Here is a 24,686-nt window from a genome sequence, read left to right on the forward strand (position 1 = left end):
TGACTATTACTCATACGGGCTTTCGAGCGACGCCGGCTCAGAGAGGGCCCTGTTCTCAGCTCCCCGCCGCAGAAGCCTCAGGGCGGAGCCCGAGCAGGGCACACTCGAAAAGGGCGCCCGGGGCCGTCCGCGAGGGCCACAGCCCCAGGGAGGGGCTCGCACACCGTCCAACTCAGTCCCGAGAGGGTGGGAGAGGGAAGCCCAAGGGGCGGGCCCGGAAAGCACGCGGCCGCTGCGCCCTGGCCGTGCCCTCGGGACCCGCGAGTGCGGGCGAGCGGCCTAGGGGCAGGCGAGGAGCAACCCCCAACCCCCGGTCCGCGAGCGCGGGAGCTCGTGAGGAGCCGCGGCTCTCAGCCGAGGGTGTTCCGTCAGAAATGCATGGGGAAGGTGTCTGAGGAAGAGGCCACCGCGGAGGCTCCCCGTCCTCCTCCCACTGGCAGGGCCTCTGGTGCCGCAGTCAGTCCTACCCTGACTACCTCGTCCTCTGCCAGCGGCCGAGGGGAGCGAAGGCCGAGGCTCTCTGGCCCCGCGGTCGGGAGCCGCGTCTGCGCCCTCAGAGCCGTGTCCTGGGACACGAAGAGGGCGAGGGCGGTCAGGAAAGGCGCAGTCCCCATTTCACCCATTTACTGCGTGTCTGCCTCGGGTTAACAAGCGGCGAGTGGTAACTGGCGACTCGCCTGTGCGTTCAAGAAAGCCTCTCTCGTCTAGACCGGCGACATCATCCCCGCCCGGGCAGGGTGCGTCCTCGGGTGGACACCATCCTTCCGGGGTCAGGCCAGCCCTGGATTCAGGGTGAGCCAGTCGCCGCGCTCGGGGCCAGTTTGCCGCAAGGCGTCGGGCGCAGGGGCAGCGAGTCGCGCCTACCCGCGGCTAGGTCTGCGTCACCCACCGACGGCTCCGGGCGCAGCCCTCGGGCCACGTGCTCCGGAGGCCGCAGCCAAGTACTGCTTTCGTCCGAGCGGTGAAAGGCGCCTAAACCCGGATGCTGAATGCCCAGAGGGAACGGGATCGTCCCCCACCGGGTTAACTAGTCGGCTTCTCGAAACAACTGTCGCGTCCCTTGATGTCTGCGTTGTGGTGGGGGAGGGGAATCCTCCAGGAAGTAGGTACCTGAAGTCTTTGGGCAAAAGCCAACTGAAAGGAGGTGGGAGAGACTGGGATCTGATAGAGACCATCTGCAACCTGCTCCCAAGGTGACTGGCTCCAAGACTGTTATGAAATGGGCTAACAGAAGACGACTACCTAGAAATCCAAATTTCCCTACCTTATTGGTGCCTGGAATAGTCCTCTGGCCTCACTGTAACACTAAGTTTGCTTCCATTCTCCTCTTCCCCCAAAGGGAAAACTCAGTGTTGTCTCCAGATCTTAACCTAGTTGTTCTGACCCCAAATTAAAACATACCCCTTTACAGTGTCCAGAGAGAAAGGTGATTGTAGAAATTCTTCCTGGAAATCACATTCTTTAGAATAAAGCTATTAACTATACAAGTTGCTTTCCTGTTATTTCCTTCTGGAACAAGATGAAAATCCCCAATAAAAGCCAGGAGTGACTCAAAGTATTACTACTATCTACTATGCTGTTTAGAGTGAGGTAGAACACACAATTCCTCCGCTCCAATTTTTCATTTTCTGATAAACTTTAACCACCTTTGCATTTTAAAGATCCAGGTGGCATTTTATTGGTAACTTAAGGATTGATACTACATTTTAAAAGTTCATTTCGTCCTATCAATTGAATTTATTTTCATTAATCAAAAGAGCCTTAAGTTTATTTAAAAAAAAACTGAGTTTCTTTCCAAAACGCCATAGTGCTTGCCCTCCCTATCTGGTTAAGAGGCATCTGCAAACAAATACTACCACAAACTAATGCATATTATAATCATGAGACCGTATATGCAAATTAACACTATTAAACTATATGTTTTCAAGTATCTGAATTAAGAGTTTTAATATTAAGAGGTTCAATATTTTCCTTTAGGTGGGAGGACTTTTTTGTTTTCATAAAATTGGTTAACAAATAATGTTACATATAGGTATCTAGTGGTTTTTCTGGAATTAAGTACATTTTAAATGAAATAAGCTCAAACTGATGAGGCTGCTTGGTGGCAGTAAGACTGTGGCGGGAAAGAGAGCATTGTTGGTGCAGGTAATTTTCACCCTCAACACAGTGTGTTTGGTTTTTAAATTTTCAATCTTTCGCTATAGTTGTTGCCAAGACTTCCATTTCTGCTATGGCTGTATATGTGCACTGGGTCTGTGGTTTTGAAGCAGCAAAGGACGACGTGCTGCAAATGACTCCACTCCAGGGCTTAGGAAAACCTGGGATGCATGTAGTTCTATGATTCAGAGCCTCGGCCAACAGGAGCCCCAAAGGCAAGCTCTGCAGATGTCTTCTACCTTGGTGTGGACAGCACCGTTTTGGGCAGAGGCTTGTGGGTTAGACAGGACCCTGGGGAACAGAAGCACGGAGTGGGAAACATCCCAACGATAGTAGCACCAGCCTCGTCCTGGACAATGGAAGGAGCAAACATCACAGACTTATTTCTTCCACACAAAATCAGTTGGTGAGGTTTTTCACTTCCTTTCATTTTATGAAAACAACAGAAATACAATGCAAAATGGGTTTCAAACTAACACACATAGAAATCAGGAAATTCAGTTTTTTGAATTCAGGGCAAACTATGTTTCATACATAACACATGCCAGAATTTCCTTGTGGCGAGCAAATTCACTGAAGATTGAGATCTGCAGTGTATCACAATACAATATAAAAACCACAAGTGTGGCCTCCCTTTCTTTTAGTCTTAATTGCAATACTATGGTAAATCTGGTTCCAGATCAGGGAAAGTGTCATCTACTTGTAATTTTTAAATAGCCTATGCCTGCCTAGATGCAATCCAGCCTGGAAGATTATGTTTCTAAAATTAAGAGGAAATTTAAAAAATCGTTTGCCAGTGGCTTTCCCATCTTTCTCTGGCCATAGGCCTGGGGTAAGCTATTACCATCCTGTGAGTTGTTCCCAGTCTTCACTGGGGCCAGGAAATTAACACAAGTTAGGTCAAAGATGCTAACAGAGACTTTCTGCTTGGGACCAGCCTGAAGACCACATTTCCCACTTTGAAACTAACACCCCACAAACTCTTGCTGCAGTGAAAGCAGTAGGCATTTGTAGAGATCAAAAAATTCTGTGCAATATGGTGGGGAAGGTAAGATATACAGAAAAGATGGAGCTTCCCCCACCCCCATTATCCTAAGAGGGAAAAATGTCAATAACAATACATACAGTAAAGAATAAAGAACCAGATTAATAGTCACCCTACTAAATGGTCCTGCTCTCAAGGTTAGAGAGAACCTCCTTTACCCTCCCCCTACTTCTCATTCTCAATTCTTGACTTGTAGAAAACAAATCTAAATATGTCTGTGTTTTCTGGAAAGCTCAAAAGCTGAAGGCATTGTTCAGATTCAGGGGTCCTGCAATGAATGTTCGTCCTTTGTGGAACAGGGGGTTCTCTCCTCACCCTGGAAACAAAATAGAATCGGAGATTCCTGAGCAGGCATTTGCAACCTCTGGACAGAATTCCTGGAGATGCTTCCAAATTTCACCAAGAACTAGGAGTATCAACAGAAGTAAGAGTTTCTGCAACTGAAAAAGGGGGCGGGGGGCTCTGGGGTGCTAAGTGTGGAGAATACATGTGTAGGTGTGTGGGGTGAGGCGGGACAATGGTCAGGGCCTGATTGTATCTGCAAACAGTAACCTATACAGCTGGGATTAGATCACCAAAACCACCTTCCAGGGGGGTTTCTGGCAGATCTTGGCTATCTCCAGGGGCCTTTTGTTGGGCTGTGGAATTTCATGTAAGGGTCCTTACTCTGCCCCATCCTCTGAAGTCACCCTTTTCTATGGGAGAAGAGAACTCTCCCACAGGGGAAACCAAGTTTTATTTTAAAGTATGTGAACAATCCTCATCTCCTTGTAGGCCTTTAGAGAATTCAGCAGGTTGGCATTTTCCTGCTTTCTAAACACATCACCCATCAACTTACCCAGGGTGTCGCAGTAAGGGCGGACAAATAGTGGGTAAATAAAGGGAAAGGAAATACCTTAAAACAGAAGTAGAACAAGTAAGTGTTATTCTATTCTCCTCTCCTTTTCCTGATCCTTCCCTCCCCTGCCTCTGAGAATAAGCCACCAGTCCTCTAGAACACTCTGAGTTTCTGCTCTTAAACGGCAGCTCCTTTTCCAAGGAGCAACAAAGTCTGTTTTCTGCTCTGGACCCTCAGATGCTCTGTTATTGCAACTTAATTTTGTCGTTGCTTCTTTTCAATGATTATTTGGAATGACTTGTTTCTTTTGTTTACTATCCAACAAACGACCTCTGCTAATCTTGTATTTTATCTCCCTAACATATGGAAAAGCTATTTATTCTAGCCAATCACAATAAAGTGAAGAAAACCCCATTTTATGGAAAAATATATATCACTAGTCTGTTGATCATTAAAGATATGATTACCAGTGAAAACCCTCCGAAGGTGGCACATTTATGCTTCCAGGAACAGATGGGGACACGCATTTTCCTTGCAAATACTTTTGAAATTGCTCTACTGGTAGCAGTATAAAAATGATATACAGATGCCAGGGCCGGCATGGCCAGGATGAGTGCGCCAGATTTACACAGTAAAGCCTTCACACACGGGCTGTCAGTTTTGATTGATCTCTACTATACCTCAGGAACTTGTTGACTAGGTAGGGAAACAGTGCAAATAATTCACTGCAGCAAGTCAGATAATTCACACAACCAATCGGTCTGTTTCACTTTCTGGCTGTGACATATGAGCCTTCCCTACAAAGATGCATCATTTTCCAGCTTGAGCAATATTCAATGTCAGGAAAGAAAAGGTATTAAAGCCACACAAAAGGAGGCCGACTATCGCAGGACAAGAAGTTGTTTTGGTAATGGAGGCCAGATTCCGCTCTACTCTTAAGTCCTACCAGAGCGTTCAGGCTCAATTTTCATTATCATATTGATTAAAAAAAAAAGTTCATCATAGTGCAATTTTAGGTTTAACGCCAACGGATCGGGAAAGAGCAAAGAATTATCCCACAAAAGCACAACATTCTTACCGCAGGGACGTTTCCCTGTTCCAGTTCATTGATGGAGTTGATTAAGTTTAAATGAAGCAGACACTGGATAAAAGTAAGGGTATTGACCACTGGGCACCGCGATCCGTGCTTGAAAGGACCTGATACATGCAGAAAAGCAAGATTTGCTAAATGCTCTAATCTTCAATCAAATCTTACATCAATACAGACAAAGTTTGGTAATGAGAGATTCAATGAAGCATGCGGGAGAAAGAATTAATCCTCTTGGTCTAAACTGGCTTCAACTTTGAAGCTTGCTCCGAAGGAAAGACAGTTATCTAAATGCTAAATAAGAAACTTATTGTACTTTTCATGGCATGCTAATCTTTTGTCTATTTCATCTCTATTATGTGTATGCTCCTCGATTGCAGTTGTCATGGTGATTATATCAAGCCACGCTCGGGGAATGGTGGTGAGAAACCAGGCACAGAGGTGGAAAAGACCGCCACGCAACCCACAGTACGGAAAACAAAATAGAGGGGGAAGGAGAAGTAGGCGGGCACCAGACGCCTCCCGGGCTCCTTCCGCCAGGCTCTGGCCCGGCTCCGGTCAGGGCCAACGAGGCTTGGGCTTTCCTGCGCCTGAACAGGCGTGGTCCCCTCAGCCAGGCGAGCAGTGTTTGGTAATGGTAGGGGGAGGGGTCGGGCATCTTTCATACCTCACAAAGGTTCCTACCTCCTTTCCCCACAAAGGTTTCTAGCTTTTAGTCCGGAGGTCCCTCCCTCTCCTCACTGCGTCCCCTTCCCCCAAGCGCTGCAACCATCTGGGTGGAAAGGACCACTGGAGAGGGAAAGGGGAGAGGCAAGGGCTCAGGCACAGGTGGCCCCACCTGCATGGCTGTGGCCCTCGGCGGGAAGTTGAGTCATAAGATTCTGACTGCTAGAGAGGAATGCAAACCAAAAGGAGCGGCCCACACAGCCCAGGCAGGAGGTGGAAACTACAGGGTCACCGGGGGGCCTTGGTGACCAAAGGTGACCCTGGGCCCTTTATGTGTTTTACAAAAGTTGCCAAATTAAGACGGGATTATAACTGCTCGAGTCCTTGTCAGGGTGAAAGGTTGGGAGCCTCAAATATGCCTCAGCAGTGTTGATGAAAAGCTTAAAAAGTAATAAAAGGGAGAAAAGAACAGGGAAAGTAACATGTATAACTCTTATTAAAGAAAAGAGCCACGGAGAGGTTGTGAACTTGAATCACTGTTTGAACTTTAATTTGTTCATTAACAGGATTTGCCCCTCACTGTGAATGTTATTACTTCCCTTTGCTGATCAGCAACAACTCGGGGCATAATGAAAGAGTCTGGCAAAAAGTTAAATGCCTGGTAATTAATTCATTTAATTGAAAAACGGGGGAAGAGAGTGTGGTCCCACCACAGGAGCAGAAGGCAGAGGGGTTGGAGGAGGGGACAGGGCTGAAATCTGCACTGAGGCCCTCTGCAAGGCCCAGTGCCCACCACCCATGGGGGAGGGGACACTTGGTCTCTGACGAGGCTCCTTCAGCAAAATCAATGCCAGCAGCATCCCTGAAGACCCTCTGCCCAATGCCACCTGCCACTGGTACAAACCCTCTGGCTAGAGTTCCAGCCTGGAGCTACTCTGGATGATCTGTGAGGGTGGCACGGATAAGAGAAATCCAGAAATGTATTCAGAAAATCTCTCATTAAAAAGTGGGTATATGTCTTTTGCTTTCTCCCTTTCCTTCCCTTGGAACAGGTTTCTTTTACAATCTTGTTTCCAGTCTGGAGTGAAAAGGAGTGTCAGGAGCGCCATACAATCTGCATGTTTGCATCTTAATCAGCCTTATAACATCATGCTTTCTCCCCCAACCCCACCCCAGCAGATGATTTAAATAAACTCAGGAGAGGAGAAATCAAATACACTCCTTGCCCCTGCTCAGAAGTGACAGGATGAACCAGCTGGCTCTGCCTCTAACCTCACAGGGCCTGCCTTTTCCTTTGTCACTTCTCTCCTTTCTGTTTGTCAGCCACCGTGCACAATGCCTCTGCATGTGCATCCTCCTTCCAAGGGAAGCAATGCTTGGCCACCATTAACTATTGTGACATCCAAGAGCTATTAGCACCATGTTGCCCTTGCAGCCAAATGAGAGAACAACAAAATACAGGAAATCAGTGGTAGGGCAGCTATTCTTTCCTACTTAACATGGTAAAGGCCCACCACTGAACTAGTAACAGGCAGTTTCAGTTTCCTTACGTTTTTAAAACTGGTGTCCATATTGTCAGGGGGACTTTCTTTAGAGACACAATTATCTACCATGTATTCTCCCATTACAAAACAACTATGGAGAGAAAAGAGGTGAGGAGAGAATGAAAAACAATATGAAAGTATTTCCTAGTATCCAAAACTATTTCCTAGGTTTGTGTTTTTAATTAAATCACTTCTAAACCCCAGGGAGAAGCAGATTTTTCTCATCCAAATCACACTGTCACCAAATAAAGTCATCAAAATTACCATTTTGCTGGCAGCATCCTCCCCATTTAACCCAGTGCCACTTGGTACTACAATGCTAGCCTCACGCTCCGTGTAGCTAGAAATGATCTGTACTGTGCCTTCCTGAAAACCAGTGACAGGCACACACTCATCTGCATTAACAGGAAGGAGAAAGGAGCTTTTAAAAAGGGCTGTTTTATAAGCTGGAGCAATTCCTAGGGTTTATTTAACATAAAAGTTACTTCCCACCTTTTATAGTCCCTGAATACTGAGTGAGTTCTATTTTCCAAAGCTGTGGCTCTATAGTATACAACTGACACTAAATATTGGGAGTCTGCAAACAAATTAAATCAAAACAAAACAAAACAAAGGTTCCCTCACTGCACACTGCTGAGCCCTGAGGTCCTTTAATAAAAGAAACTGTACAGAGACCACATCTGTCAGGTTTGGTAACCCTGCCACTATACTAATCTAGACCCTTATCACCTTACACGTGCTACAGGAAATTTCTTCCTACCACTAAAACAGCCATCAGAGTGCCTTGACATTAACTATCCTAAATCCCCACTTTACTGGAAAACCTTGATAACTCTGATAGCCTGTAAGAGGCCCAGTTCCTTAAATTACCTTTAAGCCTCCTCTCTACCCTCCCCACAGGCCCTAACGAGTCATTTCTGGTCTGTTTCCCACTATTAGCCTACACAAGGCAAGACAGCTCTTCAAGCAGACAGCTCTCCCACCATATACTGCAAACACCACAAGCGTTACCTTCATTTTATTGAACACCTGTGAGGTGCCAGATACCACGCTAGGCATTACAAACATCTCATTTAATTCCTTCAATTTAATGAGATATGATTATACCCATTTTAAAACTGTAGAAACTGAGACTAAAGAAGTCAAGGTACTTGTGCAACCAAGATCTCACAGCAGATAGGATTCTTATGCTTAGCTATCTGGCCCAAATGCTGGTTTACTTTCCACTCTGGCACACGCCCAGCCCTGCTGTACTGTGTGTTCTGATCACTCCTTCTCCTCGCCATCTGGGATGCCTTCTCAACGCCACTGTATGTATCTGAATCCCACCCAGCTAGTAATCCTAGAGAGAAAGTCCCACCTCTATTTTGAAACCTTTCACCATCAAGCTAGTCCTTGGCAGACTGCTTCGCTATCTGCAGCACGTACCTGGCACTCCCATTCTCTGCCCTGTACTATCAGCTCAGTTTTCTTTAATTCAGTCCCCTCTAACTACACTGTAAGTTCCCTGAAAATGAGAATTTGCCTTATATGTCTTTATATTCCTCCGTCACTCTCCGGAGCTAATAATACAGCTCCCATTTGTTAAGCACACACCTCATACACAGCAATCCTTAACAGGAGATACTGTTATGGTCATTTTGCAGACAAAGAAACTGAGGCTCAGAGAGATAAAGAAACTTGTCCAAGTAAGTAGCAAATCTGATATTCAAACACAGGTTGTCTGAATCAAATGCCCCTTTTCCTTAGCCAATACACTGTACTGACTCGAGTACACTGTGCTTCACACAATGTGAATTTATGAAGTGTTATTGTATGGAGGGTACTCAACAAACCTCCAGAAAACACCCCTGTAATCACGTCTTTGAACAAAGGGCACTGTTTTTACTCTTTAGTAGATTCTGAAACTCAGCAGAAGAAAGGATGCGTGCATACCACTCCATAATATCCCACTATCCCAGGCCACCCCTTCCGGCCTCCCCTTCTCTTTAGGAGCCATGCCCCATGTTGGTGGGAGCCAATGATGCGTCTGTATTGGCACTTGATGTATCTGTGAGCGGGAGAGGCGAACTGCCCTTTCCACAGCAGCTTCTGTATCTTTTACACACACGGAGGAAAGCAGGAGAAAATGAAAGACACAAGACACAAGTGTTAATTTTTCAAAATGGCCCACAAAAGGGTTTGGGGGAGGTCTTGCTGTCTCTGCAGCAAAAATGGGTTGCTGCTGCGGGAAGTGTAACAATTGCAAAAAAATGTTCACAGCTGACCAATTAAACCAGTATGTGGAACTCCACATATGTGACTCTCTTCCAAAACATAAAGGTGGCAATGGGATTAATGAATCTCTAAGAAAAGAAGAACGTCTGAAGGTATAAGAATCAAGGTCTGGAAGTCTGACCACTTTTCCCCACATGGAGACTGTCCCTCCAGAACCACTGCTGAAGATCTGGACTGACAGCATTAAGGGAGCTAGCAGGTTTCTTTACATCCAACAGGTCTTTAGGGAGTGCTAAAAAAAAAAAAAAAAAAAAAAAAAAAAAAAAAAAAAAAATCTCTTGCAGTGGCAACAGGGTACTTCTTGTGAATTTGAGAAAGAAATAATGACTAATTTACTCTCTTGTCTCTAGTATGCATGCTAAAACTAGTCCATTCTCCCAGGTTTCCAAAGGGGGCAGGGGCGGTTCCACCTTCATTTATATTTTGGTTTAAATATTTGGTCCGCTCAAGGACTGTGACTCTTACTTCCACCCACAAACCCTGTTGTGGCACACAAAATCCTGCACATGCACAGCACTTAATAAACCAAGTCATTCCATTTACTTCATCTCAGATGATGCTCAAAACTACCTTTTGAAGTACACACAGTGGATGTTACTATTACATACATTTTGCCTATGAGGAAAATTAAATTTGCCTCAAGTAACACAACTGGTATATGGTAAACCTAGTCCCCCCTCCTGGTCCGGGATTCTTTCTACCACATGATACTTCCCAATTCTTAGGGCCATTTCCTACCTTTTCTATATTCTGGATCTACATGTGACATTCGTAAATCTAAAACCAGGAATTTCTCTATCTGAAAGAGATGGGCTGCAAGCTACACTGACTGGACTTCTATTACAACTAACTGAGACATACTAAGAACCCTCCCACCCCAATCCTGAATCTAGAAACACAATATACAAAATTTAATATTTAGATTCAAATTAAGAAATATTTGGATGGTTCTTAAATCTACGGAGGATGAGCAGGCATGATGGTTGGGCTGTTTCAAAAAACAGGCTAGCATCACTGTCACTTGTTTCTCCACAATTGTCATCATTTATTGAACACTTATTTGCTAGGTACCTGATACTCTCTTGTACTCGTAACATAAAATTTTGGAGCTGTTTTCTCTACATAATGGACAAACAGTCCAGAAAAAATCTGGAATTGGATTTGTCCATCTCGTTCACTGACCCTTTAGTTAGATGTGTAAGCCTGGTATCCAGGGCCCAGCAAGTCCCGTCCCCTAATTTCTGGGCAATAACCGAGCTCATCAAAGCAAGCAGCACTCGAAGTTCCAGACCTTATAAATGGTTGAAATAAAGACATTTTTTTTCATTTCAGCTCAAATTTGGTTAATTTCCACATCCAACGTGTCTCTGGGGTGAAAGACACAAACACATTTGTTGCTTCGGGACTGTTTCCCTATTTCTTGTCTGCTGGCTGACCTTCCCTATATAAGTGCATCTACAGCATTCAGTGTCAGCGAGAAGTTCTTTCATCTTTGTCTGCTGGCCTTGATCTCTCCTGATCATTATGGTCTGGATCTCTGCTAATCACTAATGATCCCATGGCCCTTTATATAATACTAAAGGTATTAGACCTAAACTCTCAGAAAAATTCCTACTCAGCTAATTACATTCTTTCTACTTTTCTTGGTCCTCCATATAATCTTAGCTCAAGTTGAATTTGAATTATTTCCTCAGATTTTTAAGTTGTTTGCTGGTGGTTTTTGGAAAGCACTTGTAAACTCTTTCCTCAAGTGAATTCAACTAATTATGATTCAAAAGCCTCAAGACCTACCTCTCTCCCTCTCCCACTCTCTCTTTTCTTTTCTATCCCCTCTCTCATATTGTGGTCTGGAACATAAGTTTAAATTCACTGGGTGAGGAATTTCATGATTTTGTATTTCATACAATAGGTAGCGTATTGTTAACTTACAGCAGGACACAGTGAGTCGACTACTTAGCTACTTTGGGGTCTGTAGTCACAGCCAACTACTAAAAATGACAAGTGTTTTAACCCACAGATAAGACTTCATGTACAGTCTAAGGATCACTGAGTTTTGGTATTGGCAAATGCCTTGCTCACGAAATAGAATACCAGCGAAGTTTAACTTCTTAACTGAGTATGATTTGCTTATATTTCAAAAAATGTGGAGCACTAATTCTGTAGCACTTATAAAGAGCAATCCTGATTTTAGCCCATGACATCTTGAATTTTTCCCACCCAATTTTGTATTTTAGAACTTAACGGCTTGTAATCAAAGCAGCAAAATCAAACTCTCATAAAATCCAGATCAACAAAATTCTTGACAATATAACTTTCTGAAGTAATATGTCTCTATACTGCCTACCAATGTACTATACATGTATATGACTGTTATTGACAATCAAAGAATGTATAACTCCAAATGAGCATTTTTCTTAAAGCTGTCCCTTGGCAGTTATTATTATTCCAATGGTTCGGCCATCGTTCAAACTATATTTGTATAATGACTTTGGAACTAATTTAAAAGCTACTCAAGAAAGCCATCTAATTGTCTTTCCAATTGTTTTGACCCCAAATTAAATTACCCTGACTTGATCACCCACCTTACCCTTCAGGACACTGAAGGTCTTTAAAGATGACTTACTATTTTCAAGGCTTTTTAATAAGATGTGCTCTGGGTTCTGAAAACAGTGCCCAAAAAGAGCTACAAAATAGGTTTGAGCAATGGCAGCAATGGAAGCATTACAATAAGCGACAGCCTGCCAAGATAACAAGTTGGATAAGGACACACTACAGTGTCTGTGTAAGTTCTGGTATAGTTGTTAAAACACAACTGTTAAAATGTTTAAGTTCTGTTATGGTTGACTATATCAGTTTACAGTCGTACCTTGGTTATGTAGTATCAGCCCTATAGCACACTAGGGTTAAGGATAAAATTATTTTTAACATCTTGGCTTCTATTATTACACTTCACAAAATTTTACATTCTTTAGATGTAGCTCACAGATTTCACACAAAAATGTCATTATTCAAGGATCTAGGCATTGTTGTGAATGATTTCAAGCATTATCCAAGACAAAAAATTAGAACTACAAACAATTGGGATAAACACATTGGTTATGTTTTTCTATTTTTATTAAACCAATGAATTTTAACCAGGTATACTTGTGACTACTTGGGATATGTTTCATTTGCTTGACTTAATGGTAGGCAACTTTTACCTCAGGTTGGGGGAAGAAGAGAATACGTGGTTTTGATTTTAAATAAAAATATACTGTTTTCATTTACATAAAACCAGAGTCCAGCATACCATATAAGGAATTAGACCTTTTTAGGAAAACTTTACATTCTAAAATAATTAAAATAATATCATAAATCCCTTCAATCATGCAAATCCTTTAAACTTTGTTTTAAAGTTTTAAGGGGAAAAAATCATGTACTGTGAATAAACTTTCTGATTTCTAATTTATTTTCTTCCCTTGATTTACTAACTTGAGAGTAATCAATACAACTTTCCATTTGTATAAATGAGAGGCCAGTTTTTAACTCTTTCATAATAATATTCCTTGAGTTTTTTGGAGAAGATATACATGTTTTAGTCACATTTGAACAATTATTTATTAAATGCCTGTAGGGATCATGTTCAATCTCAAAGTGAAGTGGAGGACCTATAGCAGGTAATGAATAAATGCTTACTGAATTGATGAATGCAGGAAAACAAAACCATAGCTTGAGTCAACACATATGGAGTCCACTGTAAAATTAACTCCTACAGGATTTGGTCTATATAAACACAACTTCTAACTATTATATAATATCAACTCTAACGCATCTGCTTAGATTTGGATTACTTTAGATTTCAGAATTCATTCATTAGGGCCCTAGCCATACCTTTGAACCTAATCACTTGTTTTAAGTGACTCCTGATTTAATTAGTCTTTAATACCCATCAGTAGGTAGTAGTCATTAACAGTGGAGTTTTACAGAAAATTTACCTGACTCTCATACCTGAGATAAATTGATCATTTCACACATGCAGTACTTGTGCTAAAAGCATATGGTCACTCATTTAAGCTAGCATATGAGACTACCTTTCACAGTAGCTATAAACATACTAGTTTCCTAACTTTTCCAGTATTCCAGATTTAGAAGATGTTTGGTCTCATAAATAGAGCTCTCTCACTGACTTACTATGGACTATTTGGTAGGTCCCATACCATCTCTGTTTCTCAGTTTATATGATAGAATAGGAGGAATAAGACAAAACCCTCCTCCTTCCTATGGGGACTTTTGTGAGTACTTATCAGTATTTATCAATACTTACGAAATGATAAATGCTACTACCTCTTTCAGCATTTTGAAAGATGTCAACCAAACAAAATATTTTTGGTGTGTGAATTAAAATGCTCCTTCCTGACGGTCTCAGATGTTTCCTTGTAAGATAGCACGTCAAGAACCGGCTTATATATTATCCGTCCTCCAGAGCGCACTGACAGCACACTTCCTAAGAGCCTGGTATGATGATTGCTGTCAAAATCGCCCGCACAGACACATCCGTGCCCTAGATTGACATAATGTATTAGCGTGACAGAGGACTAAAAAACCAGGAACACCTTGCGAGGCACGACGTGGAGCACACGGGATAGAGGGCTACTCTACGTGTGAGCTGAAGGGCCGCAACCCTTCTTACGGTTCAACTTCGGAAGAGAATGAAAGTTGCCCGGAGGTCGCGAGGGCGGGGGTAGGGAGGCCACATCGGCGAGTGCCTGCGACAGAAGCGGGGAAAAATCAAATTCGAAACCCACCCAGGGATAGGCCTTTGAGAGTCTCGTCTCCATGAGCACCACACAACGGCACTCATTTTGCGGGGAAAGGTCACGGAGGCAAGAGGCTGCAGGGCGCGACCGTTCCCGAGGCGGGCAGGGAACTATGGACGACTGAGAGGTAGGGCAGGGTCGAGTCCACCGGCCCGGCCTTGCGAAGCGCTCCCGGCTCGACGGCGGCGTTCCCGTCACGACTTTCAGGCCGCCGCTCTCCCCGCTTCCCAAAGGGTGTGACCCGCCGCCCTCGCGACCCCGCGCACGGGCGGCCCCGGTAGCGCCTGGCGACACCGCCCAGCTGGCCCGCCCTCTCCTCGCCCTCCTCTGGGGTTTGCGGGGGGCATGGCTTCCTCCGAGTCTGCGTCTCTCCATAAGCCCCCTCCCCAGTTGCGGCGTGAGAACCAGAGCCACCCGAGCCGCGGGCCCAACTGCACACAAAACCCCAACGGGGCCGCGGCTCCTCCACGCCTCGCTAGCCGGGCTCCCGGAGATCAGCGCGCAGCGCATGGCGTTACCACGTCCGCTCCCGCGGGGATGCCCCGCTGAGAAGCCTCAAGCGCCAGGTGAGACCCGGCGCACGCGAGCACCCCCGCCCCCAAGCAGGGCCCTCTGCCCGAGGCAGACTCTCACCTCTAATGAACGGGCGCTGCCGCCTGCAGGGGGAAGGCGGGTGGGGAATAGTCACACTGGGCCGGGCCGCGCAGGGACCTCGCTGGGAAGGACACGCAGGCTCGCGCCGGGGAGCGGAGCCCCAGCGGGTTGCGCCCGTATCGCATCCTCGGAAGGGAGGCCTCTACCGTCCGGCCGTGGACCTGCAGCCCCCGTGCTCGCCGCCGTCGGCCCCGCCCCGTCCCGCAGGCCCCGCCCCCGGCTTCCTTTTCTCTTGCAGGCTCCCTCCCCTCCTCTCTGCCTGCCGGGTGCAATCGGCTCTCCGAGAGACAGACGCGAAGCGACGAGGATATCCTTCCACCAAAATGAGCTGTGATATCCTTTTGATGGCTATAATTTATTCCAAATCCTCCCTGGACTGAAACGATCAATTAGCAGCCCGAAACGCACTGTGAAGTAAATTGTCACACTCTCCATTACAGGATAGTTATCATATATTTATAAGGTGTGTTTTCTGCAATCAGAACCAACAAGGTGTTGAGCGATCAGTCATAAACGTACTTATTCAAAAAGAGTGAGAGAGAGGCTCCAGCATTGTGTGGCAGGGGAAAGAAATCCGTATGACAGTTATTACCTCTTCCATCGTCTGGCCAAGGGTGATGTTTCCCCTTGGCAACTGGGAAGTGCAGTGAGAGTAAGAGCTCTGCAACGACTCTCTAGGCCACGCGTCTGACCCCACGAGCAGCGAGCGCGGGAGACAGATTCGCAGCCCCAAGAGGGGAGGTTTCCTTTTTGGGGTAAATACAGATCAGGCAAAGAATCGCTAACTCTGTCTTCATTCCCATCCCGGAGAGTAGTATCTTACTCTTGTTTCTAAGCTTCTAGTAAAACGTTTGCATTCTATACTTAAAGTTTCTTTTCTTCCTTGGGTCTCAAGGCCTTGCCCTCCTCTCTCTGCTATTTGGTTATGTACTGTAGAGATTATGCCAGGGTAATATAAAGTTTACCCACAGAGAGAGCTGTGCATTCTGAATTGGAACCTCTGCCAGAATGCGTCCATCACACATATCGGAGATGACACAAAGTTCTGAGAAAGTCCTAAGAAATTCTCTTTCAGTCTGAAAGGCTGTTTTGACTGGACCAAGCCATGGAGACATTGTTATTTTCCTTTTAGTCATCCTCCATGGTCACGAATATACATCCAGATCGTCTGAGTTTCCTCTTACAAACTATCATCACATTGTTATCTACCAAACACCTACAAATCATTTTTTAGAGGGGTTCTGGTTTGTATCCAGTTAATATTCCTTTTGCCTGAAAAAACATAGCTCTAGAGCCCAGGCTACTGATTGATTGTGAGAAGTTTAGCAACCAGAAGTGGGCAATAAAATGGTATTTGTGGAGAGTAAGTCACAAGATGGGGGATAAGATGCAGAGTTTATACCACATACTTCTTAGGTTAACTGCCCCCATGATTTGTGCATGGCAGGGTTTATCTGCAATGCCAACCTCTGAAGAATGGAGAGAAAGGAAATCTGGTTGGGCATTTGAGTTATAGGGGCAGCTATTGCCATTGGGCTTGCTGCAGCAGAAATGGGGCACCATGTTCCTCTCTCAAAAAGCAAGGGGTTACGGACTCGCACCTCATTTTTTAGTACTGGCACCTTCACACTGTACATTCCAACATTATTGATTTAATTGGCATTGAATAGCTAATATTTATTGAGCAGTTACTCCATGCTAGGTACTGTGCTTTAAATTATATGTGCTATTTTATTTAATCCTATCAATAATCTTATGGGGAAGGTTCTCCATTTTGCCAGTAAGAAAACTGAGATTTGGCAAGGTTAAGTAACTTAACAAAGGTCAGCCTGCAACGCCTATGCTTTTCACCTCAATAACATAATGCCTCAAAATTTAAGATTTCGATTTAAGATTTTCCACTAAAAAGATTTTAGTGGAGTTGATGATACAATGAAAGTGGTGAATTCTAGAAGAATGAAAGAATCGCTGTTTGCAAAGGAAAGACACAGTAGATACTTATATACCCCAGCCTGGGTAGATTACCCCTTCTCTGTTCTACTCTTCCTACAGCCTATGGTTTCTTTTTCGGAGTTATCACGTGCCATCTGGTGTCTAGCCAAAGAGACCTGCCCCAAGGTCAGTGGTGGCTGCTAAGTTTGGGGGCAGGGAGTAGGGTGGATGCAGCAGACCCCAGAGAAAGCAGAGCACCCTGTGGAGGAACCTTCAGTGGGAGATAGAGTTGGCCAGAGGCCCTTGGCCCAGACCCCCACCTCTGAGAATGAAATGTTGCTTCCTAATGGACTTTAAATTATCAACATCGCTAAACTCTCCCTTAATAGACTTGTAAAGATCTGCTTGCTACCTTTTTCCCCCTTCATGTAGAATTTGTAATCAAGAGCCCAATTTTGTCATTTGGAAATACTAATTATCTAATCACGCCATGCTGCATAACGTACTTGTCTGCCCAATTAACTAGGACAATTATTAAAATTCAGAGGCCTAATTATGTCTCAATTTAATGCTGGCAAACTTGCATACAGAGCAGTAATTAAAATCCTCTCTTTCCCTCTGCCTTTAGGGCAGGGAATGATTAGGCCCTGTCAGGGGGTGTACTGAACTAAACCAGTGAAGCGTATTGTGCAACATGACCCGGCATTGTTAAGTATGTCAACATATTAACCTGAATTCCCTTCAGCCCCCACATAATCACATTTGGTGGAGGAATAAAGGAGCTAAAACATGAAGCATTTTATTAAAAAAACATAAATTCTTTTTAATTAATGATATGAGGGTTCTGATGAATTTCATGCTTCTAAGTGCTGGAAGACATAAGGCTGGTTCATCTAATTACTAGCAAATTTGCTCTTGTTAAAACTACTTGGTATTTTTTTTTCTCATTTAAAGAAAATGATTTTTTTTGGTGGCGTAATAAAAAGAAAAAAACCCTAGCTAGTTGGCTTCCAGTAATACAGCTGATTACCAGTTTTGTTTGATGATGGAACACAAGTGAATGTTGACTTCCAAAAGAATCAAACCCAAGACTGGAGGCATTAAAAAAAAGGGCTAGAATTTAATACTTGAAACATGTTAATAAAAGTCAAACATTAAAAATCATAATATTGAAACAAATTCAAAATATTTATCTTTTAAGCTGTAAAGTTTGATGTTGGAAATAAAACCAGCACAAGGAGACCAGAGCACTGCACAAATTCACGTTGCTTTAGAAGTCCCTCAGCATACAGGAACCCAGTGTATGTCTTCTCTGCTAGCTTCTCAGTCCTCTTCTCTGCAAACTAAGGAGAGCCACAAAACCCATTAAGAAGACTTCCTTCCGTGCTGTCCTCTAAATTTTGGTTTTCGATATGATGGAATACATGATAGATTATTATGTATTCATATATTATTCATATATTCACCTAAAGAAGGAAAGCATTCAGTCTAGACCAAAAATATATTATTCTGGAGAAAGGAGGACTTCTTTCAGCTATTTCCAAACTTCTTGCTCTGTGGATAGCTTCCAGAGAGCAAGACAAACACACACACACACACACACACACACACACACAGTCATTTAATTGGAGAGAGCTCTCTCAATTGATCTCATTTTGAATCTCATGACAACATGTGACACAGTAGGAAAGGCAAACATGTCTCCATTTTATTAACGGGGGCAGGTAAGATACTTGTCCAAGTTCACCAGTCTATACCCTCTCATTATGGGCAGGGCAAGACTAGAGCTCAGTTCCCCTTGATGCCCAACTGCATCAGACAGAGTAGCTGTGGGTATGACACATATGACACGTGTGGGGGATGCTTGGTTTACTAAAATAACTCAAGTTGAGAAGAAAGTACAGATAATGTTATAAATAATGAGGCAACAAGGGAATAGTCTATATACCAACACCAGAGGACTTCTGCCCTTCTGTCAATACTTATCTGTAACATGTTTAGTCACGTTTGTTCATACTTGGTGCCTTTGGCCCATTTACTTCCTCTTTAAGTTTTTATATTCTCCAAGGTATGTACAGTGATATCTGAGTTGGTGTTAGTAAAAGTAGAGTTCCTTTCTCCCAACACCTTCTCTGGGTACAATGTAGGATAGAAGACGGTTTTAGGAACAATACTGGCTGGTACATGCCCACTTACTAACAAAGGCAGTGACTATGGACAGTCTGCTACAGAAGATGGTTGGCTGGAGCCAGGACAGGCCCTTAGGTTCTTGTGCTATAAAAAACGGGGAGATGTGGGGGTTGCCCCTCCCTTAGGCCTCCCACAGAGTGTGCCCTGTGTCTTGAAAATGGCCTTGCTCGAGTCTCTTTGGATGGCAAAGTGAAGTGCAAATCTGTGTTCTGACTTGTTCCCGTGGCTGTCAGCATGTTTTCCTCTTGTCAGCAGCAATTGACTGGTCAGGCTCACCCCTGTACAGCAATTGTAACAGCTCATTGACAGACCAGTGACCCAGCTGGACCTGATAATGGAAAACTATTGATTTTTGTGGGCTCCACGAATCTAAAATGAACGACCGATGTAATGTCATCAATTGTCTTGGACTTTGATAACCCAGGGGAGAAAAGTTTCAGGGATTGCTTGTATTCCCTGACAATGGTGTTTCAAAATCTCACTTGAGTATATGTAAGAAGCAGCCCATGTCTTGGGTGTTTTTCTTAAATGACCCCTATTAGTTCACCAGGGCTCCCACACCTAGCCTTTCATATTAAGTAAAGTGGGAATTAGCACTGCCTATTAGCCAAACTGGGGCATGATAATTGAGGGGTGGCACTTTGCAAAACAAATATTTATTTATTATAAAACAAGCTCACAGAAAAGAAAAAAAAACAACACTTGGGATTAAACCAAAATATATTGACTCTCAAATAGTTCCGATGTATGAAATTGTGATAAACCATTAGGTTGCTTCTGCATGCCTGTGTTGATTTGTTTTATACTAGAAAGAAAGGCTTGATAATAATGAAGAGGTAACGTGGGTGTGTGTTGGGGGAAAACACTATTTATTTTTGTTTTCTAAACACTCTTCTCCTTAATTGATTGTTTCAAAACTTTCAAATGTTGCTCAATGTATTCTTCAGAAACAAGAGCTGTTTCTTCTTGAGCTGAATTAGCAATGGTTTGGAGCTAATTTTGCCCACTAGATGAATCCAGAAAACTGTAAGGACTCTGTGCTGAGTTACAGACAGAATGTCTGTTAATGGCCTCTGCTGAGGGGAACTTCCTTTAAGAAAAAAAAAAAAAAAAAAAAGAGGGAAGGCTATTGATCTGGGCTTCCAACCTGATACATTTAGTTCACAATCCACTTGTAGTGAAAACATAATCATCTTATGGTCCTGATCAAATTCAGACCTTCTTAGAAGAGTGTTCTGAGGGCGAGCTGAATCAGAGAGCACGGATATAACGGGTGCTTCCCCAGCCATTTGCTCAAAGAGGACTAGAGAGAGAAGTCTCAGTGAGGAGCTGGAGAGAAGTGATGAGTCCATGTGTGGCTGGGCTCCTATTCACAGGATGCTGCAGTCTTCACACTCTCCTACAATGGTCCCTTTTATGGCCTTTGATTAGCTTCACCCTTGTAACACTAAGCCTCTGGTTTCCTATCACTATCAAAATTAACGTTGCTAACTGTTCGCTGCCTATGAGTAAAGATATACAAGGTTGAGATCTGAAAGAAATTAAGCTAGACCTAAAAAATATATATGTGTGTGTGTGTGTATCCACTAGCATTTTCTTTAACAAATACAAAACACTTGGTGCAAGGAACACAAGATTTTCCTGATTCTGTGACATGTCTTATGGCCCAGCCAAGGTAATAGCTGCTAAAGGTCAGAGGCTAGTTCTGACGTGTTTTGGGTTTCTCCAGGAGTAGCTGCCATAAGGCCTTACATGTCACAGACATAATAAATAGTCACTGAATGAAGAAGCGAAAAAGCTACTGTTCAGTATAGAGGGATGAAGGTAAACACTTTCCAATCTATAATAGATTTAGGAGAAAATTGCTGAAATTAATGGCTCGTGGCAGTCTTCAAAGAACTTTCACCTGTCTGTGAAAAATATATGAACAAAACTAAGTAAATGTGATTTTATAAAGCAAAATTTAATTTTTTAGAAATTCCAAGGTTATATCCTTTTTGGGTGTTAAACATTCTTTATAAATGATGATAATAAGTGAAAGATCCTTTTAATATACTTCACAAGGCAAGATAAAAAGTGGACAAAATCATACATTGGTTCCAATATCTTAAAAATTACTATTCTATAGAAACCAAAAGAATGAGTGAATCTTTAAGCTATTCAAGTACCTAAAATTAAAACAGTACAGTCCTATGACTGTCAGTAAGTAGAAATATTTGTGATAAAGCCACACAGCACTAGTCGTGATAAGTGTGACTGCACTGGACTAAGATCTAGTCATTTGGAGCTTTTTAAAAAGATTTTTATTAATATAGCTAACATACAATATTATATCAGTTTCAGGTGTACACCATAGTTATTCAACATTTATACCTAAAGAATTGATCACCGTAAGTCCAGCAACCATCTGACGCCGTACCACACAATCACAATATTATTGACTATATTCCCCATGCTGTACATTATATCTCCATGATTTTATACTGGTATATTTGAACCTCTTATTCCTTCATCTTTTCCCGCCTTTTAATTTTCCAATTACAATTGACATTCAATATTATTTATATTAATATTTTTCATTAATGTCAGGTATACAGCATAGTGGTTAGACATTTATATAATTTAAGAAGTGATCCGCCTGACTAGTGTAGTACCCACCTAGCACTATAGATAGTAATTACCATATTATTGACTGTATTGCCTATGCTTTACTTTACATCCCTATGACTATTTTGTAACTACCAATTTGTAATTCTTAATCCCTTCATCTTTTTCACCCTGCCTCCCAAATCCCCTCCCCATCTATCACCCCGGTAAATCCAGTACTCATCTGACACCATACATAGTTATTACAATATTATTGACTATATTCCTTATGCTGTCCCCTACATCCCCATGACTACTTTGTAACAACCAATTTGTACTTAATCCCTTCCCCTTTTTCACCCACTCCCAACCCCTCTCTCATCTGGAAACCATCAAAATGTCCTCTGTATCTATGAGTTTGTTTCTGTTTTGTGAGTTGATGGTAAGGAGGTCATTTTTGCCAAGTCCTTAGATCATGACAGGATGGGGCTGGTTGCCAGAGGATCCAACCATGTGATTAGAGGGTTGAAATTTTTAGTCTCCCACCTCCACCCCCCATCTCCAGGGAAGAGAAAGGGGCTGGAGGTTGAATCAATCACCAGTGGCCAATGATTTAATCAACCATGCCTATAATGAAGCCTCCATAAAAATTCTAAAGTCTGGGGTGGGAATGTGTGTAAGGGGTTCAGAGAACTTTACAGAGTTCACTGGGTTGGTGAACATATGGAGATGCTGGGAGTGGGTGCGCCCAGAGATGACATGGGAACTCTGCACTGCTTCCCCCATAACGTTCCCTATGCATCACCTCCATATATATGGCTTTTCCTGAGTTTTATTCTTTTATAAGAAACTGGTTATCTAGTAAATTGTTTTCCTGAGTTCTGTGAGCCAATCTAGTTAATGATCAAACCTGAGGGGGGGGGGGTCACGGGAAGCTCCAATTTATAGCTGGTCGGTCAGATGCACAGACAATAACCTGGACTTGCAGTTGGCATCAGAAGTGGGGACAGTCTTGTGTGAATTACACTAGATAGTGTCAGAACTGAGTTAAATTATAGGACACCCACCTGGTGTCTGGAGAATCAGAGATTGGCTTAGTGTGAGAAGACACCCACAAACATTTGGTAACCAGAAGTGTCAGAGTGAAGTATTGAAAATGGAGTAGTCTGTGAATAGACAGAACACGAAAGAGTTTTTCCTGTATGGTATCTATGAAAATTAAAATCTAACATCATACATAATGGTAATATATTGAATACTTTCTTCCTAAGATCGGGAATAAGGCAACAATGCCCATTCTTACAACACAGCACTGGAGTTCCTATTCAGGGCAATAAAGCAAGAAAAAAAGAAGCACAAAGACTTGAAAGGTAGGTATATATACCTTCCTATTTTATATTTATATTAATATCTTTTTGTAGATGAATTCAATTAAGTAATAATTTAATAAGTATTAGTTAATTATGTGTCAACTTAGCTGGGCCATGGTCCCAGCTATTTGGTCAAATGTTATTGTGGATGTTTCTATAAGGGTGTTTTTGGGTAAGACTAACATTTAAATCAGTGGACTTTGATACTGCCCTCCATAATGTGGACGCACCTCACTCCATCAGAGGGAGACCTGAATAGAATAAAAGACAGACGTCCCTGGAGCAAAAAGGAAATCTGCCAGTAGAAGGCCTTCAGACTTGAACTGTAATATTAGCTCTTCTCTGGATTTCTAACCTGCTGGTCCATCCTGCAGATTTTGGACTTGCCAGCCTCCAATCATGTCAGCCAATTTCTAAAACGCATCTCTCTGTATGTACTCACATGTTATTGATTCTGTTTCTCTGGGGAATTCTATTACAGTAAAGTATAAAGATACAAGGTCCAAATATAAAAATGATTTGTATTTCTTTTATTATTCTATACTAGCAGCAAACAATTAGAAAAGGAAATACAAAAATAAACCAGTTCCATAACAATAGTACCAAATAATATACAAGTTTTAATTAATGTAAATAAATGCATGTGAGCCTCTGTCTACACTGAAAACTATTAAATATTGTTGAAATTAAATAAGACCTGGATAAATAGAGGCATTCCTCCACACTTATGGGTTGGAAGACTCAATGTTGTTAAGATGTCAATTCTCCCAAAATGTATCTATCAATTCAACATAATCACACTATAATGCCAGCAGACGTTTAAAATAGAAATGGACAAGCTGATTCTAAAAGTTTTGTGGAAATGCCAAGGACTCAAGTATCCAAAACAATCTTGCAAAAGAAGAACAAAACTGGAAGACACGTCACCTGACTTCGTGACTTATTATAAAGCTACATCAGTCAAGGGCACTATGGGATTGTCTAAAGTATAAACAAAACGGATTAAGTCTTAAAAATAGAGCCATATATATATATGGCCATTTGATTTTCAAACAAAGTAATTCACAAGGTAATTCAAAGGAGAAAAATAGCCTTTTCAATAAATAAATGTCTTGGAGGAAAAGTTAATTCCAGAGCTGGGGCGATAGTAAAAGGAGCTCGCGGCGGGCTCCAGTCTCAGTGTGTTCCAGGGGACAGGTGGGGATTACTGTCCTCCTGGCTCTGTCCCTCTCTGCCTCCTGGGGGCATCAAAGCATCTCTGCTCTTTCCCCCAAGACCCTTAGAACCTGTTGGGAAAACCGCCCTGGCTGAGGATGAGGCTTTCTCCAAAGGGTCCATGCCTACGTTATGAGGTGTTCTGAGGGACCAAGACAAATCCTCTACGCACTTCCTAACCCCCCTACCCCCCACACTTTTGCACAGCTTTTAAGAAATGTGGTAAAATACACAAAGCATAACATTTACCATCTTAATGAGTTTTAAGTGTACAGTTTAGTGGCATTAAATACATTAACATTGCTGTGCAACCATCATCACCATCCATT

The 24,686-nt window shown here is 42.9% G+C and overlaps 1 long non-coding RNA gene across 2 annotated transcripts in view; it reads right to left on the reverse strand.

The window, feature by feature from the left end:
• LOC109459035 (uncharacterized) overlaps nt 1-15,277 on the reverse strand; it is a 19,648-nt gene extending 4,371 nt beyond the window's left edge. Inside the window, exon 1 of one of the 2 annotated variants that reach the window (XR_016018660.1) lies at nt 15,044-15,274. This is a non-coding gene — a long non-coding RNA (uncharacterized LOC109459035). Of the gene's footprint in view, nt 1-15,043 lie in introns of both variants that reach the window. The other variant, XR_002139324.3, reaches the window with a different exon arrangement.
• Between the last annotated feature and the right edge of the window lie 9,409 nt (nt 15,278-24,686).

Source organism: Rhinolophus sinicus, chromosome 14, assembly GCF_057876585.1.
Source record: "Rhinolophus sinicus isolate RSI-liver-muscle chromosome 14, RSI-T2T, whole genome shotgun sequence".
In the NCBI taxonomy this organism is placed as follows: domain Eukaryota; kingdom Metazoa; phylum Chordata; class Mammalia; order Chiroptera; family Rhinolophidae; genus Rhinolophus; species Rhinolophus sinicus.